Source organism: Neofelis nebulosa, chromosome X (assembly GCF_028018385.1).
Source record: "Neofelis nebulosa isolate mNeoNeb1 chromosome X, mNeoNeb1.pri, whole genome shotgun sequence".
NCBI lineage: Eukaryota > Metazoa > Chordata > Mammalia > Carnivora > Felidae > Neofelis > Neofelis nebulosa.
The window spans coordinates 73,194,842-73,213,000 of record NC_080800.1 but is presented as its reverse complement, the minus strand read 5'-3'; the positions used below and the strand labels follow the sequence as shown (position 1 = coordinate 73,213,000).

Below are 18,159 nucleotides of genomic sequence, written 5' to 3'. Positions count from 1 at the left end.
TTTTCTTTTTGAGAAGCCTGGCTAGAGGTTTGTCAATTTTGTTTATCTTTTCAAAAAACCAACTCTTGGTTTCGTTGATCTGCTCTACAGTTTTTTTAGATTCGATATTGTTTATTTCTGCTCTGATCTTTATGATTTCTCTTCTTCTGCTGGGTTTAGGCTGTCTTTGTTGTTCTGCTTCTATTTCCTTTAGGTGTGCTGTTAGATTTTGTATTTGGGATTTTTCTTGTTTCTTGAGATAGGCCTGGATTGCAATGTATTTTCCTCTCAGGACTGCCTTCGCTGCGTCCCAAATCGTTTGGATTGTTGTATTTTCGTTTTCGTTTGTTTCCATATATTTTTAAATTTCTTCTCTAATTGCCTGGTTGACCCACTCATTCGTTAGTAGGGTGTTCTTTAACCTCCATGCTTTTGGAGGTTTTCCAGACTTTTTCCTGTGGTTGATTTCAAGCTTCATAGCATTGTGGTCTGAAAGTATGCATGGTATAATTTCAATTCTTGTAAACTTATGAAGGGCTGTTTTGTGACCCAGTATGTGATCTATCTTGGAGAATGTTCCATGTGCACTCGAGAAGAAAGTATATTCTGTTGCTTTGGGATGCAGAGTTCTAAATATATCTGTCAAGTCCATCTGATCCAATGTATCATTCAGGGCCCTTGTTTCTTTATTGACTGTGTGTCTAGATGATCTATCCATTTCTGTAAGTGGGGTGTTAAAGTCCCCTGCAATGACCACATTCTTATCAATAAGGTTGCTTATGTTTATGAGTAACTGTTTTATATATCTGGGGGCTCCGGTATTTGGCGCATAGACATTTATAATTGTTAGCTCTTCCTGATGGATAGACCCTGTAATTATTATATAATGCCCTTCTTCATCTCTTGTTACAGCCTTTAATTTAAAGTCTAGTTTGTCTGATATAAGTATGGCTACTCCAGCTTTCTTTTGGCTTCCAGTAGCATGATAAATAGTTCTCCATCCTCTCACTCTCAATCTAAAGGTGTCCTCAGATCTCAAATGAGTCTCTTGTAGACAGCAAATAGATGGGTCTTGTTTTTTTATCCATTCTGATACCCTATGTCTTTTGGTTGGCGCATTTAATCCATTTACATTCAGTGTTATTATAGAAAGATACGGGTTTAGAGTCATTGTGATGTCTGTATGTTTTATGCTTGTAGTGATGTCTCTGGTACTTTGTCTCACAGGATCCCCCTTAGGATCTCTTGTAGGGCTGGTTTCGTGGTGATAAATTCCTTCAGTTTTTGTTTGTTTGGGAAGACCTTTATCTCTCCTTCTATTCTAAATGACAGACTTGCTGGATAAAGGATTCTCGGCTGCATATTTTTTCTGTTTAGCACACTGAAGATATCGTGCCAAGCCTTTCTGGCCTGCCAAGTTTCAAAGGAGAGATCAGTCACGAGTCTTATAGGTCTCCCTTTATATGTGAGGGCACATTTATCCCTTGCTGCTTTCAGAATTTTCTCTTTATCCTTGTATTTTGCCAGTTTCACTATGATATGTCGTGCAGAAGATCGATTCAAGTTACGTCTGAAGGGAGTTCTCTGTGCCTCTTGGATTTCAATGCCTTTTTCCTTCCCCAGTTCAGGGAAGTTCTCAGCTATAATTTCTTCAAGTACCCCTTCAGCACCTTTCCCTCTCTCTTCCTCCTCTGGGATACCAATTATGCGTATATTATTTCTTTTTAGTGTATCACTTAGTTCTCTAATTTTCCCCTCATACTCCTGGATTTTTTTATCTCTCTTTCTTTCAGCTTCCTCTTTCTCCATAACTTTATCTTCTAGTTCACCTATTCTCTCCTCTGCCTCTTCAATCCGAGCCGTGGTGGTTTCCATTTTGTTTTGCATTTCGTTTAAAGCGTTTTTCAGCTCCTCGTGACTGTTCCTTAGTCCCTTGATCTCTGTAGCAAGAGATTCTCTGCTGTCCTCTATACTGTTTTCAAGCCCAGCGATTAATTTTATGACTATTATTCTAAATTCACTTTCTGTTATATTATTTAAATCCTTTTTGATCAGTTCATTAGCTGTTGTTATTTCCTGGAGATTCTTCTGAGGGGAATTCTTCCGTTTGGTCATTTTGGATAGTCCCTGGAGCGGTGAGGACCTGCAGGGCACTTCCCCCGTGCTGTGGTGTATAACTGGAGTTGGTGGGTGGGGCCGCAGTCAGACCTGATGTCTGCCCCCAGCCCACCGCTGGGGCCACAGTCAGACTGGTGAGTGCCTTCTCTTCCCCTCTCCTAGGGGCGGGATTCACTGTGGGGTGGTGTGGCCCATCTGGTCTACTTGCACACTGCCAGGCTTGTGGTGCTGGGGAGCTGGCGTATTAGCTGGGGTGGGTAGGCAAGGTGCACGGGGGCGGGAGGGGCAGGCTTAGCTCGCTTCTCCTTAGGTGATCCACTTCAGGAGGGGCCCTGTGGCAGCGGGAGGGAGTCAGATCCGCTGCCGGAGGTTTGGCTCCGCAGAAGCACAGAGTTGGGTGTTTGCGCGGAGCGAGCAAGTTCCCTGGCAGGAACTGGTTCTCTTTGGGATTTTGGCTGGGGGATGGGTGGGGGAGATGGCGCTGGCGAGCGCCTTTGTTCCCCGCCAAGCTGAGCTCTGCCGTCCGTCCGGGGGCTCAGCAGCTCTCCCTCCCTTTGTCCTCCAGCCTTCCCGCTTTCTGAGCAGAGCTGTTAACTTCTGACCTCCCAGACGCTAAGTCGCGCTTGCTGTCAGAACACAGTCCGTCCGGCCCCTCCACTTTTGCCAGCCCGACTCGGGGGCTCTGCTTGGCCAGCGAGCCGCCCCTCCGCCCCGGCTCCCTCCCGCCAGTCCGTGGAGCGCGCACCGCCTCGCCGCCCTTCCTACCCTCTTCCGTGGGCCTCTCGTCTGCGCTTGGCTCCGGAGACTCCGTTCTGCTAATCCTCTGGCGGTTTTCTGGGTTCTTTAGGCAGGTGTAGGTGGAATCTAAGTGATTAGCAGGATGCGCGGTGAGCCCAGCGTCCTCCTACGCCGCCATCTTCCGGAACACTACGACATACTTCTTTTAATTAAATACTGGGAGATTTAAGATGGGAGAGGAGAAAATGATGTGTCCACATTGCTCAGAGTGTTCAAAACTAGCTCAAAATTGTTATTTCTTTATGAGATAGGAATCTTGTATTTTCCTCATTTTTCAAATATGACAAACCAAAATCCAGAAAAGTAACTGATTTGTAATTCATGCAATAAGTCATTCCTAAGCTAGAAAACAGAAACACTGGATACCCAAAATATTTCTGTTCACAATGATGTTATTTATCCTTAATAAGTTAAACATCTTAATGTGTTGGTCTTGATTTACTCTGAACATCATTCTAGTCTGCTTTTTTGACCAGTCAGCTGTAAAAGATCAAAAACAACCATCCAGGGGCGCCTGGGTGGCTCAGTCAGTTGGGCAGCCGACTTCGGCTCAGGTCATGATCTCACGGTCCGTGAGTTCGAGCCCCGCATTGGGCTCTGTGCTGACAGCTCGGAGCCTGGAGCCTGTTTTGGATTCTGTGTCTCCCTCTCTCTGACCCTCCCCCATTCATGCTCTGTCTCTCTGTCTCAAAAATAAATAAACATTAAAAAAAAATTTTTAAAAAAACAAAAAAACAACCATCCATATACACCAGTAAGAAATCAATTCAAGATAGAACAAGGTTTACAGTGGAGCCTTTACAGCCTTCTTTCCTGGTAGAACACTTGGACATTTATACTGAATTGTGGCTTTCAAAACTGTCAAATGAGAGATTGTGTCTAGGTAGGGGCAGGTGATTTCTCCTTTGACAGTCTGTAAAGTGACTTTCAAACAACAGCAATAAATGATGCCTTCTGAATGCACATGTAAAAATGAACCAATGATGAATTTGGGCTCTCACTGAGAGCATAAAGAAAAGAGCAGAGGGTTGCAATAAGTTTTTACAGTTCTAAGGAATTATGTAAGAAACAAAATTATCCAAAGACTCTTCCTCTATAACACTTTTGTTTTCAAAGTTACTGAACTAAAACTAGTGAAATTTATTTTACTAAGTTAATGCTTCTTTTTCTAGTACATGCATGGATTAACAGACAAACTAATATGGAATATAGCTGATCCTGAATTAGAATTAGAATTAGAATTAAAATTAGAATTAGAATTAGAAGCTATCACATATATAAAATTAGGATCACTGAGAATTGTAGTGCTATAAAATAATTATATTTATTTGCAGCTGTATCCAGTCCACTTTATACTCATATAGTATAGATGACATAGTTTTTTGTCACTATACTAAATGAAATTCAATTGTTACATCCCTAAAAATGAAACAATTCAATCCAAGTGAATATGCACTAAGAATTTGGGTTGTGAGTCCATTACTATTAATATATTTAATATATCTTTTTGAAAACACCCTATTCCCATTTATTTCTGTCACCAGCAATTGTATCTTTACCAAATGGCTACATAGCACTGACTCCACAGAAAAGACAACTAAACCACAATAAGGGGTAAATGAAAATATGCTGGTTAGTTGGTCATCATACATTATCCATATCCTACTCCTTCATGTTACAGATAAGAGAAACAACAAATTCTAATTTGTGCTTATAGTAACAGCCCATTTCAGCTGAAACTTTTTTTTGTTTCTTAATTTTATTTTTTTATATTTACATCCAAATTAGCATATAGTGCAACAATGATTTAAGGAGCAGATTCCTTAATGCCCCTTACCCATTTAGCCCATCCCCCCTCCCACAACCCCTCCAGTAATCCTCTGTTTGTTCTCTATATGTAAGAGTCTTATGCTTTGTCCCTCTCCCTGTGTTTATATTATTTTGGTTTCCCTTCCCTTAAGTTCATCTGTTTTGTCTCTTAAAGTCCTCTTATGAGTGAAGCCCTATGATATTTGTCTTTCTCTGATTAATTTCACTTAACATAATACCCTCCAGTTCCATCCACATAGTTGCAAATGGCAAGATTTCTTTCCTTTTGATTTCTGAGTAATACTTCATTGTATATATATACTACATCTTCTTTATCCATTTATCCATCGATGGACATTTGGGTTCTTTCCATACTTTCACTATTGTTGATAGTGCTGCTATAAACATGGGGGTGCAGATGTCCCTTCAAACAGCACACCTGTATCCCTTGGATAAATGCCTAGTAGTGCAATTGCTAGGTTGTAGGGTAGTTCTATTTTTAATTTTTTCAGGATCCTCCATACTGTTTTCCAGAGTGGCTGCACCAGCTTTCACTCCCACCAAAAATGCAAAAGAGATCCTCTTTCTTCACATCCTCACCAACATCTGTTGTTGCCTGAATTGTTAATGTTAGACATTCTGACAGGTGTAAGGTGATATCTCATAGTCGTTTTGATTTGTATTTCCATGATGATGAGTGAAGATGAGCATTTTTTCATGTCTCGGATGGTCATCTGTATGTCTTCTTTGGAGAAGTGTCTATTCATGTCTTTTGCCCATTTCTTTGCTGGATTATTTGTTTTTTGGGGTGTTGAGTTTGATTACTTCTTTACAGATTTTGGATACTAACCCTTTATCTGGTATGTTGTTTGTAAATATCTTCTCCCATTCTTTTGGTTCCCTTTTAGTTTTGCTGATTGTTTCCTTAGCAGTGCAGAAGATTTTTATTTTGATGAGGTCTAAGTAGTTCATTTTTAGTGAAACTTTTTAAATGATCTTTTTTTCCCCTCGCATGCTCGGCTCTCCAAGGTTGGCTCCCCAGTGCACACTCAGGAGTTGACATTACCAAGGTGTTATCATCCACTAAATTGCCACTTTTTAGATGGAGGAAACAGATTCATACAGATGAGGGTTAAATATCATACTACCACATAGTGGTTGAACTGCTAAAAACTGTTTTTGTTCATCAGTCAAAAAGGTAGGTAGAGAGGTATGTCTGCACTAAAGCACAGGGGCAGGATAGGGATCAGCTCAAACTGGAATCTGGGGTAGATTTTGCAGGGATATGAAAGAGGTACCTCTCCTGAGAGAGAAAAACAATCTCCATTCTTAAAATAAATAATTGCCCTTCACATATGTGACAATTAGAATTTAGTAAGTATATTTTACATCCATAATGGTCTCTGATTTTCCCAACATGAAATCATGAAATAAGGACATAAAACTTCTTTGAAACAAAAAGTTCTGTATGATCTATGTAACTATATTATTGTAATTATATAGAAAAATCTTACTAAAACCTTTTCTTTCCACATATATTTCCCAGAATTACCTTAAAAATTAAGAAAAAAAAGATGGTCACAAGGCCAAATTCACTTAAATGAACTATCTGCATACACTATCCAAGTTTATTAAATAATCATCACAGCTACTGGGTGTTTACAATAAAAAATGCCTAGTATTTGCCTAACTTTAACTTTTCAAAGCACATTTTAATCTATTATTTTATTTTATCTTCACAACAGTTCTATGAGTGTCTCCAAGTAATGGACTATGTCTAATTCTCCTTAACAGCCATGCCACAGAGAAAGAAAAGAAGAATAGATGTACTGGGTGGATCTATAAATGAATAAAAATAAAAATAACAAATATGTCATTTATTTTAGGGTATTTTTGGCAATATATCTATAATGTCTCCAATTCTATATTGTAATGATATTTTAGATGGCTAAGAATACAATCTCACCCTTATTCTTCTTTAGTATTATAGTTTTAAGATTGTTTCTTTTCTGTCTTATATTGCATTCATACCTTCAGAAATATCCTAATTCAGTATAGTCTGTATAACTAAATTCAACTAAGACATGATGAGATTCTCTGAGCACTTCCACAAATAGGTGAAAGAAATGTAGACATGACTACATTTGTTCTTTTTTTTTTTTTTGCTTATTTACTGACCTTTCTAATAGGGTATTTTGGGATTTTATTTTATTTGAGCCTCTTTTATATTCAATATCATGACTTTTCCCAGATTTCCAAAGACTCCATTCCAATAATTAATTGGCTTTTGCTTTTGGGATATCTAGGCCCCCATTGGTGTGGTTTATGTTGTTCCACTTTCTTCTAGCTTTATATCTACTGACCAACACCCCCACGGTCTTCTATTTATTATGACACATGCTATAAAAATTATTAGCATCACAGCAACATATCTTATACTCTAAAGGGAAGGTTAAGATAAGTGAGTAGTAGGAGAACCCTATGCTTTCCTCGTCCCTTGAACATAGCTAGATAAATATCAATCATTCTGAACACCCAAGGAATCAGTCTGAGGACTGACAGAACAAATTGCAAAACTAGAGGGAGATGGGGGCCACATCATGGAAGGTAGGAGGTACTGAGATGTGTGATTTGGGGGAGAAAAGGATGATGGGTGCTGCAGAGGGGGAGGAACCATGATCATGGAGAAAGGGGATGTGGAGAGAGAGAGAGAAAGAGAGAGACAGAAAGAGCAGAACACAGGGAAAACACTTCTCCAAAGCTATTGACCAGGAAAAGGAGAAGGGTTGATAATCATGAGATTTTATTTAATTTTTTTCAGTTTATTTATTTATTTTGAGAAAGAGAGAGAGGGAGAGAGAATAAGTGTGAGTGGGAGAGGAGCAGAGAGAGAGGAAGAGAGAGAATCCCAAGCAGGCTCCATGCTGTCACACACAGCTTGATGTTGGGCTCAATCTCATGAATCATGAGATCATGACGTAAGATGAAATCAAGAGTTGAAAGTTTAACTGACTGAGCCACCCAGGCACCCCTATCATGAGATTTTAAAACCCATAGACTTCAAATACTGGAGTTTCAGAAGTCTGTACCATGACTGGTGTTGAACCTAGCAGATGCTGCATTGCTTCTGTGAATGAAGAGGCCCAAGAGAATGGCATGATCTGAGGATCCCCTGGGATACATTAGGAGAGACAGTTTGCCCTTCTTGGAATCTGGGATAGGTGGTATTGCCTTTGAGGAGAAAAAGAGCCAGTGGGTACCAACTGTGCTCCAAGCCCCTTAAGCATAGATGTAAAGACACCTGCTGAGGTAGCTAACATGGACTCAGGCTTTTTGCAACACTTTAAACTCCAACCTGCTGTGCGTTAGTGTGACTGGCCTTTTGAGACAAACTGGAACCAGCCTTAGCAGGGTAAGACCCACCTCTAGAAGACCAGCATAGGCCCTTGCTACAACCAGGTCCTGAAAATTTGAAGTTTTGAAACCCAACCAGCACATCTGAAATAAAACACAGGTGTATCATGCTGCCAGGTGGGGAGATGGCTCAGACATAGAAAGGGTGAAGGCAGGGACTTAAGGGATACTTGGGACACATGAGGGGAGATTGTTCACTCTTTTGTGAAGGCTTCCTATACAATGTCAAGAATTAACTCACCTTTCTAGTGACTAGGGAGAAGACTGGCCCCATTTTTCTCCCTTGCCCATCAGCACAGACTGACTTCAGAGAGCAGGACAGCATCAACACTGGAAGCCTGAGCTGCTTACACCAATCCCCACCCCCTGCATTGCACAAGTGTTTCTTTACCAAGGCAACTGTGCCTGAGTGCCAGAGCAGTGGGCCCCTTCCTGATAAGACCAGCACAAACTTCCCACATATATCATGTCTACTGACCATAGAGTGCTGCAAAGATTAAGCTCTAATGGAAAGAAAATCAGGCCTCTTTTAACACACAGACTAGAGAAAACCTAGTTAATGCTCACCCCACTCTGGACAAAGTCCAAATACTCCATACTGCAGGCAAGGAGAATCTCTGCAGAAGACTTGCCTGAGGGAAAGAGCACCCAAAACACAGAAGCAGAGTGCACACAGAATACACCAGAGACACTTCCTGAAACACCAGGTCCTGGGGAGTATATGACCTTTTCTTCATAAAGCAACTACTCTAAGGAGCAGGACACATAACAGGTTTTCCTAACACAGAAAAGAAACAGAGACTTGGACAAAATAACAAGATGAAGAAATTCATCTCCCAAAAATTAAGAGGAAAAGGTCATGTTCAATGATCTAATTGAACATATATAAATAATAAGCTTGATACAGAATTTAAAACCACAATCATAAAGGACTGAGAATCATCTGGGACTGAGAAAGCCATAGAAGACAGCAGGGAGTCTCTTACCACAGACATAAAAGACCTAAAAACTAGTCAGACCTAAATAAAAAAATGTTGTAACTGGGATCCAAAACTAACTGGATGAAATGGCCAAAAAGATAGAAGAAACAGGAGAATGAAAAAGTGATATAGAAGATAAAATTATGGAAAATAATGAAGCTGAAAAGAAAGAAATAAAAACATTGCATTGCAATGTAGACTTAGGCAACTCGGTGGCTCCAAAAAGCATAATAACAATTATATCAGAGGAGTCCCAGAAGAAGAGAGGATAAAAGGGGTGGAAAATTTATTTGAGCAAATTATAGCTAAAAACTACCTTAAACTGGGGGAGGAAACAGACATCCAAATCCAGGAGGCACAGAGAACTCCCATCAAAATCAATAAAAGCAGGCCAACACTGAGACATATCATACTAAAATTTGCAAACTAAAGAGATAAGGAAAAAATCCTAAAAGCAGCAAGGGGACAGAAATCCCTAATTTACAATGGAATACAAATGAGAACAGCAGCAGATGCCACCACAGAAACTTGGTGGATGAGAAGGGAATGGCATGATATAGTCAACATGCTGAATAGGAAAAATATACAGCCAAGAATACTCTATCCAACAAGGCTATCATGCATAATAGAAGGAGAGATAAAGAGTTTCTAGGAAAAACAAAAACTAAAGGAGTTCATGACCATTACTGCAATAAATATTAAAGAATATTCCCTGAAGGGGAAAGAAATACCAAAAGTGACAAAACTAGAAAGGAACAGAGAAAATCTCCAGAAAGAATGACTTAACAAGTAATACAATGGCATTCAATTCATGGATGTAAATGGACTAAATGCTCCAATAAAAAGAATTAGGGTATCAGAATGGATTTTTTAAAAAGACCCATCTATATACTACCTAGAAGAGACTCACTTGATATATAAAAAAACCTGCATATTAAAAGTTAATGGATGGAGAAACATTTAATATGCAAATAGATGTCAAAAGAAAGCTAGTGTAGCAATACTTATACCAGGCAAACTAGATTTTTTAAATAAAAATCTGTAACAAGAGATGCAAAAGGGTACTACATCATAATAAAGGGGCCTATCCAACAAGATCTTACAATTTTAAATATTTATGTCCCCAACTTGAATGTGCAAACATATAAATCAATTAATTACAAACTGAAAGGAATTCTTTGATAATAATTCAATATTAGTATGAACCTTACCACTCCATTTAGAGCAATGACACATCATCTAAGCAGAAAGTCTACAAGGAAAAAATGATTTTGAATGACACACTGGACCATATGAACTTCACAGATATATTCAGAACATTCCATCCTAAATCAACAGAATACACATTATTTTTGAATGCACATGGTATATTCTCCAGAATAGATCACATACTGGGTCACAAATTAGGCCTCAATACATACAAAAAGATTTACATCATACCATTCATATTTTCAGACCACAACACTATGAATCTTTTAAGTCAGCTACAAGAAACAATTTGGAAAGACCACAAATACATGGAGGTTAAACAGCATCCTACTAAAGAACGAATGGGTAAACCAGGCATTAAAGAAGAAATGAAAAAAAAATACATGAAAACCAATGAAAATGAACACACATGGTCCAAAATCTTTGGGATGCAGCAAGAACTGTTCCAAGAGGGAAGCATATAGCAATACAGGCCTATCACAAGAAACAAGAAAGATCTCAAATACACAACTGAACCTTACACTTAAAGAAGCTAGAAAAAGGACAAAAAATGAAACCTAAAGACAGCAGTGAGATGAATATAAGGAAGATTAGAGCAAAACTAAATGATATAGAAACAAAAAAACCCATTTACATATCAATGAAAGTAGGAATTGGTTCTTTGAAAGAATTAATAAAATTGATAAACTCATAGCCAGACTTATATAAAAGAGAATGGACCCAAATGTGTAAAATCACAAATGAGATGACAGATTACAACCAAAACAACAGAAATAAAAACAAATATAGAAGAATATAATGAAAAAATATATGCCAACAAATTTGACAGTCTGGAAGAAATTGATAACTTTGTAGAAACGTATAAACTTTGAAGAATGAAACAGGAATAAATATAAAATTTGAACAGACCAATAAACAGCAAAGAAATTGAATAAGTAATCAAAAATCTCCCAATAACAGAAGTCCAGGGCCATATGGTTTCCCAGGGGAATTCTACCAAACATTTAAAGAAGAGTTAATACCATTCTTCTCAAACTTGTCCAAAATATAGAAAAGGAAAAACATCCAAACTCATTCTATGAAGTCAGCATTACCTTGATTCCAAAACCAGACAAAGATCCCACCAAAAAGGAGAAGTAAAGGCCAATATCCCTGATGAACATGGATGTAAAAATTCTTAAAAAGAAAAAAAAACCTTGCAAATTGAATCCAACTGTACATTGAAAGCATCATTCACCATGATCAAATGGGATTTATTCCTGGGATGCAAGGGTAATTCAATATTTGCAAATCAGTCAACGTGATACACCGCATTAATAAAATAATTCATAAGAGCCGTACGATCCTCCCAAAAAACGCTGAAAAAGCATTTGACAGTTACAGCATTGATTCTTGATAAGAACTCAATGACGTTGGGATACAGGGAAATATCTCAACATGATAAAGGTCCTATAATGAAAGAACCACAGTTAATATCATCTTCAATAAAGAAAAATTGAGAGCTTTCCCTCTATGGTCAGGAAAAGACAGGGTGTCTACTCTCACCCTTGTTATTTTTCTAAGCCTTCTTTTTTTTCTTTAATTTTTATTTGTTTTTAGAGAAAACATGTGAAGGGCAGGGGCAGAGAGAGGATCCCAAGCAGGCTGTGCACTGATGGTGCAGAGGCACAGCTAGAATTCACAAAATGTGATCATGAACTGAGCCAAAACCAAGAGTCAGACGCTTAACAGACTGAGCCATCCAGGGTCCCCTCACCATTGTTATTATACATAGTACTGGAAGTTCTAGCCTCAGCAATCAGATGGTAAAAATAAATAAAAGGCATACAAATTGGCAGGTAAGAAGTCAAACTTTATTTGCAAATGACATGAGGCTCTATGTAGAACACCAAAAATATGTCACCAAAAAATTTGCTGGAACTGATACACAAATTATACAAAGTTGTAGGATAGAAGATCAATCTACAGAAATCTGTAACAATTATACACCAATAATGAAGTGGCAGAAAGAGAAATCAAGGAACCTATCCCAATTACAATTTCACCAAAACCAATGAAACCTAGAAATAAATCTAACCAAAGAGGTAAAAGATCTGTACACAGATAACTATAGAACACTTATGAAAGAAATTGAAGATGACGTAAAGAAATGGAAAAACATTCTATGCTCATGGATTGGAAGAACAAATACTGTTAAAATGTCTATAGTACCAAAAGCAATATACACATTTAATTTAATCTCTATCAAAACACCACCAGCATTTTTCACAGAGCTAAGAAAGACAATACTAAAATGTATAGGGAACCAAAAAAGACCCAGAATATCCAAAGCAATCTTGAAAAAGAAAAACAAACCTGGAGGCCTCACAATTCTGGACTTCAAACTATATTACAAAGGTTTAATCATCAAGACAGTATGGTACTGGCACAAAAAGAGACACATAGATTGATTGAACAGAACATAAAACCCAGAAATAAACTGCCATATAGTTGAACTATATGCTCAACTAATGTTTGACAAAGAGAGAAATAATATCCAATGGAAAAAAGACAGTGTCTTCATCAAATGGTGTTGGAAACTGGACAGCAACATGCAGAAGAATGACACTAGAGCACTTTTTTACATGATAGACAAAAATTAATTCAAAATAGATTAAACACCTAAATGTGGGACAGGAAACAATCAAAATTCTAGAGGAGAACACAGGCAGCTAGATCTTTGACCTCAGCCATAGCAACTTCTTACCAGACATGTTTCTGGAGGCCAGGGAAACAAAGTCAAAAATGAACAATTGGGACTTCACCAAGATAAAAAAATCTTCTGCACAGTGAAGGAAACAAACAACAAAAGTAAAAGGCAACCAATTGAATGGGTAAAGGTACTTGCAAATGACATATCTGATAAAGGATTAGTATCCAAAATCTATATAGAACTTATCAAACTGAACACCCAGAAAACAAATAATCCAGTTAAGAAATGGGCAGAAGATATGAACAGACATTTTTTTTTTCAAAGAAGACATCAAACAGATGGCAACAAACACATGGAAAGATGCTCAGGATCACTCATCATCAGGGAAATACAAATAAAACCACACTGAGTTACCACCTCACGCCTGTCAAAATGGCTAAAATTAACAACCCAGGAAACAACAGATATCATCAACGATGTGGAGAAAGGGCATGACTCTTACATTGTTGGTGGGAACGCACACTGGTTAAACCAGTCTGGAAAACAGTATGGATGTTTCTTAAAAAGTTAAAAAACAATGGAGTGCCTGGGTGGCTCAGTCAGTTGAGTGTCCAACTTCAACTCAGATCATGATCTTGTGGTTTTTGAGTTCAAGCCCTATGTTGGGCCCTGTGCTCACAGCTCAGAACCTCGAGCCTGCTTCAGATTCTGTCTCCCTCTCTGTGCCTCCCCCACTCATGCTTTGTCTCTCTCAAAAATAAATAAAAATAAATAAAAAATTAAAAAATAGAACTACACTACAACCCAGCAGCTTCACTACTAGGTATTTACCCAAAGGATAAAACAATACTTATTTGAAGGTGGCATAGGCACCTTGATATTTATAGCACCATTACCAACAATAGCCAAATTAGGGAAAGAGCCCAAATGTCCATCAACTGATGAATGGATAAAGAAGTTTTGGTATACATATACAGTGGAATATTACTCCACCATAAAAGAGAATAAAATCTTGCCATTTGCAAAGACATGGATGGAGCTAAAGTGTATTATGCTAAGCAAAATAAATCAGTCAGAGAAAGACAAATACGGTATTACTTCACATGTATATGGAAATTAAGAAAACTCATGGACCTAGGGGGAAGAAAAAAAAGACAGGGAGGCAAACCTTTAAAGACACACTTAACTATCGAGAACAAACTGAGGGTTGCTAGTGTTGAGGTGGATGGGGAATGGGCTAAATGGGTGATGGCTATTAAGGAGGGCATTTGTGATGAGCATTAGGTGTTATATATAAGTGAGGAATCACTAAATTGTACTCCTGAAGCTAATATCACATCATATTTTAACTAGCTAGAATTTAAATCAAAACTTAAAACATTATATATATATATATATATATATGTGTGTGTGTGTGTGTGTGTGTGTGTGTGTGTGTGTGTGTCTTATGCCCTAGTTCTTTCAGTTGTTTGGATTTTCTCCAAATTTTCTATTATCATTCTTTCATTTTACCTGCCATGCCTATTACTTGAATTTCCATGTTCTACTGCTTCCATCACTAAGACAAAGCTTATCCTTCAAACTGAAAGTAATTCAAAATAATACATTGATAAGAAATACTGTAGTATTCCAATTAAATTTTTTCACAGGAGTAAATCACAGCAACAAACTTAGTGTTTTCCTTTGAAGTTTCTAAATTAGTTTTCTAAACGTATTACAGAATTGTTCATTGTAACTATTTTATCTTTATACTTCCCTGTAGGCTGTTTAGAAGATAAATAATGTTAGTTATATAATTTCCATTTATGTATTTACTTTGGACATTTCAGGGAAATGTGGTTCTTTGTATTGACAGAAGAATCTTTGTCAATATTGAAGACAGAGCTAGAATTACTTTGTGTCCTACAGTATATTAATCCATAGGACTTTCAGTATTACATAAACCGTAAAACCTTGGATTCTGAGTAACTTGTTCTGCAAGTATTCCACAAGATGTGTAAACATTTCTAATAAATTTTAACTTGATAAATGAGCGATGTCTTACAATACGAGTAGTATGTGATGCCAAACATCACATGACCACAACTGAGCCAATGGTCCTTGAAATTCATTTTGATATATAAGTGCTTTGGATTGCAAGCATGTTTCCAGAACAAACTATGCTCAAAAAACAAGGTTTTACTGTATAATGAAATGGCATACTACATAATCAGCATCCAGGAAATCTTTACTGATTATCCACCATATTCCAGAAACATACGCTAAAGCTGATAGAATTAATCTATCTTTTATATATTTACCATACAAACTTTATATAAGACATTATTCTATGTTAATTAATATAAACAGGAAAACTACACAATTATGTTGCTGCATATATATAAGGAGATTTCTAGTATTTTGTATTGAAGCATCTAGAACCCCTAGAGTTAATTTGTACATTTGCACTCGAGTAATTTTATTAGCCATTATAGCTACCATATTATCTGTGAAAATAACAAAGGCATTCTTTTTAAGAAGTAGAAAAAGAAAATCTAATGATAAACTCCAATACAAATAGGTTGATGTTTGCAATATATTGCAATAGGAAATGTAATGTGCACATCCCTTGTTTTTAATCTTAAGAAAAAAGGATTTTATAATTGTTGCTTTGTCACAGATATGCTATTTGATTTCTTTTGCAAGGAAAGAGTAGGTGACAAAAAATGCTTGTTATGATAGCAAATAAAGGATTCTGTTCACCATCATCAAATTGAAACCTACTCCATTACTTTACAATGTGAGTAGGGTCATGTACCCGCTGTTTGGGGAAATTTCTATTCTAATTACATTGTGTTCCTATCCATTATGAAGTCACCAAAATCTATTAACCTGTATACTGATGGAACCATATGCATTCTCAATTTAATTCTTCACCCATGAGTTATTTTGCCATGGAAAAATGATGGCTTTGGACTTTAAAGTAATGTATTTGGCTATACACTATCTATTTGAACTTAACCAAATTGCTGAGCTTCTTTGGGCTTTAGTTCTTCAACTAACAAAACGATAATAATATGTGTTCTACTTTGCAGGATTTTTGTGATAAAAGAAATAAATAGGTGTGAAACTGATTCATGAACTAAATTGCTAAACAAATTTGAGCTTCCGAGGAAATGACTCACAGTATTTTTTTCTCTTTTCTCTTTTGCCAAGTCTTGGATCTACTGAGAAGAGTCAAACATGTGAATTAGAAAGCAAAAGAATGCAATAACAACTAAATTGATCATCATATACTATTAAGTATGTACTAATCAAAATCTACAAGAAAGTGTCCAAGCATTCTTATTACCATAAATGCCAATAATACATGTGTTTTGAAAGGAGAATGAAACTTATCCACAATACATCTTATTTCTGTGTAAGTCTTTCTGTGGCTCCTGGAGTCCATTAGTAGTAATGGAAAACGATCTAAGACCTACAAACATTACTAAATCTTTAGTGACCAGAATTATTTGTGGCAGTAGCACTTACTGACAATTAAGAACATGATATACAGAATAGCTGTTGCATTCAGTCTGCCCACTCTTTAAGTTCTTTGTTTGAAGATAAAATTGTTATTTCAAAGAAGACATTATTTTGTGTAATCATGCTAACAAATAATACATGCTTCAATAATATGGTTTCTGCCACTTCATTAAACTTCTTTATTTAGTCTTTGCAACAACATTTAAAGATCATTATCAGGAACAAAGCAACAAATCTAAAACCCTTGTTTCTTAAAATTAAACACAAGGTGCATGCCCTTTCCTTCTCCACTGCAGTCAGTATATTGAAAGTAACACTAAAATATTTGGATTGGAAGTTTTTATTAGATCTTATTTTCCTCCTTTTTAAAATAAATTTCTTTGTTCTTTATATGCATCTCCTGTCAATAAAATGAAAAATGATATAGATTTAGGAGGATAGTGGTCTCAGTGTAGCATCTCTCATATTATTATTCCAGTATCATCTGTTACAAAGTAAGACCAATTCCCACATCTAATTACAAACAGGATTTCAGAGTAATTAAACAAAATACATTTCCATTAGTGTTGATGTAAGATTATAGAGGAAAAAGTCAAGATTAGTTCATGTTGCACCTCTGTTTTTCAAGCTTTGAAGATTTATACCTTTGCACTCAGATACCATAAATTTGTGGAATATCAGCAAGGTGACAGACATGTAAAAATGCTTCATTCTAAACAGTTTAACTGTGATACTTGCATTTTGTCATTACTTTTTGTTCCATCGCATTTAGTTATTATAGTAAAAATAGCGAGAAACTGAGACGTTCCTTCCCTATTACTTGGCAGTTGCCTGGAGGTATTTTCTTTTGCTCTACAAAGACATGTTCCTCATACTTGAAAGTAAATTTGGTACAACAAAGGTTACATATAAAAATGGACTACTTGCAAGTAGGTAATTTTGATTTTATAAGGCTAAGTTACTTTTTCTGTTATTAAAACACAGTACCAGTTCTTAGAATACACGAAAAGTTACAGACTAGATAAATAAAGTAAAGTAGACCATACAATATGCCTAAATGGCTGAAATACAAACTAAGAGGTATATATTTTCCTTCAATAAATGTATGCAGTGCTCATTAACATTAATGCTTCCAAGGAAGACTATATCCTAAATGACTGAAGTACACAATCTATAGTATTTTATTTATTTATAAATTTTCTTATGTAAAGTCTGCCAAGGTAGTCCAAATAGACCTTAATGTTTGCTATTCATAGTATATTAAACCATAAAGTTCATAGAGATCAAAGCTTTTCTAAACTGAAGGAAGATAAATATAATTGATCTTGTCCTTCAAAGGAGAGAGAAGGCTTCTCATTTAGGTTTTAACTCTTTCAAGAACAATGATAAACCCAGTTCTTCTTCCACAATATATTATATTAGTTTTTTTTTTTTTTACCTTTTTATTGTGGGGATGGGAGTTTTGGACCAGGGCCAATTTCTTTACCATGTACTATTGAGATGCATTACATAGCAATTCAGTGCTATCTAATGTGTGTAAAGCAGATATATTCTGGCTACATTAGAATTCTAGAAAAGAATCAGATGGTTGACAAACCATATATAGATTATTAGTTTTATACAATTTATTTATAGTAATTTTTTGAACAAAAT

General features: G+C 36.6%; 1 protein-coding gene and 1 non-coding gene across 2 annotated transcripts in view; both read right to left on the bottom strand.

The window, feature by feature from the left end:
• Positions 1-18,159, bottom strand: part of DACH2 (dachshund family transcription factor 2) — a 748,066-nt gene that overhangs the window by 182,226 nt on the left and 547,681 nt on the right. The gene's annotated exons all lie outside the window — the stretch shown is intronic.
• LOC131503325 (small nucleolar RNA SNORD55/SNORD39) lies at positions 5,714-5,789 on the bottom strand. Its single transcript, XR_009257415.1, has one exon. It is a non-coding gene; the product is annotated as a small nucleolar RNA SNORD55/SNORD39 (small nucleolar RNA).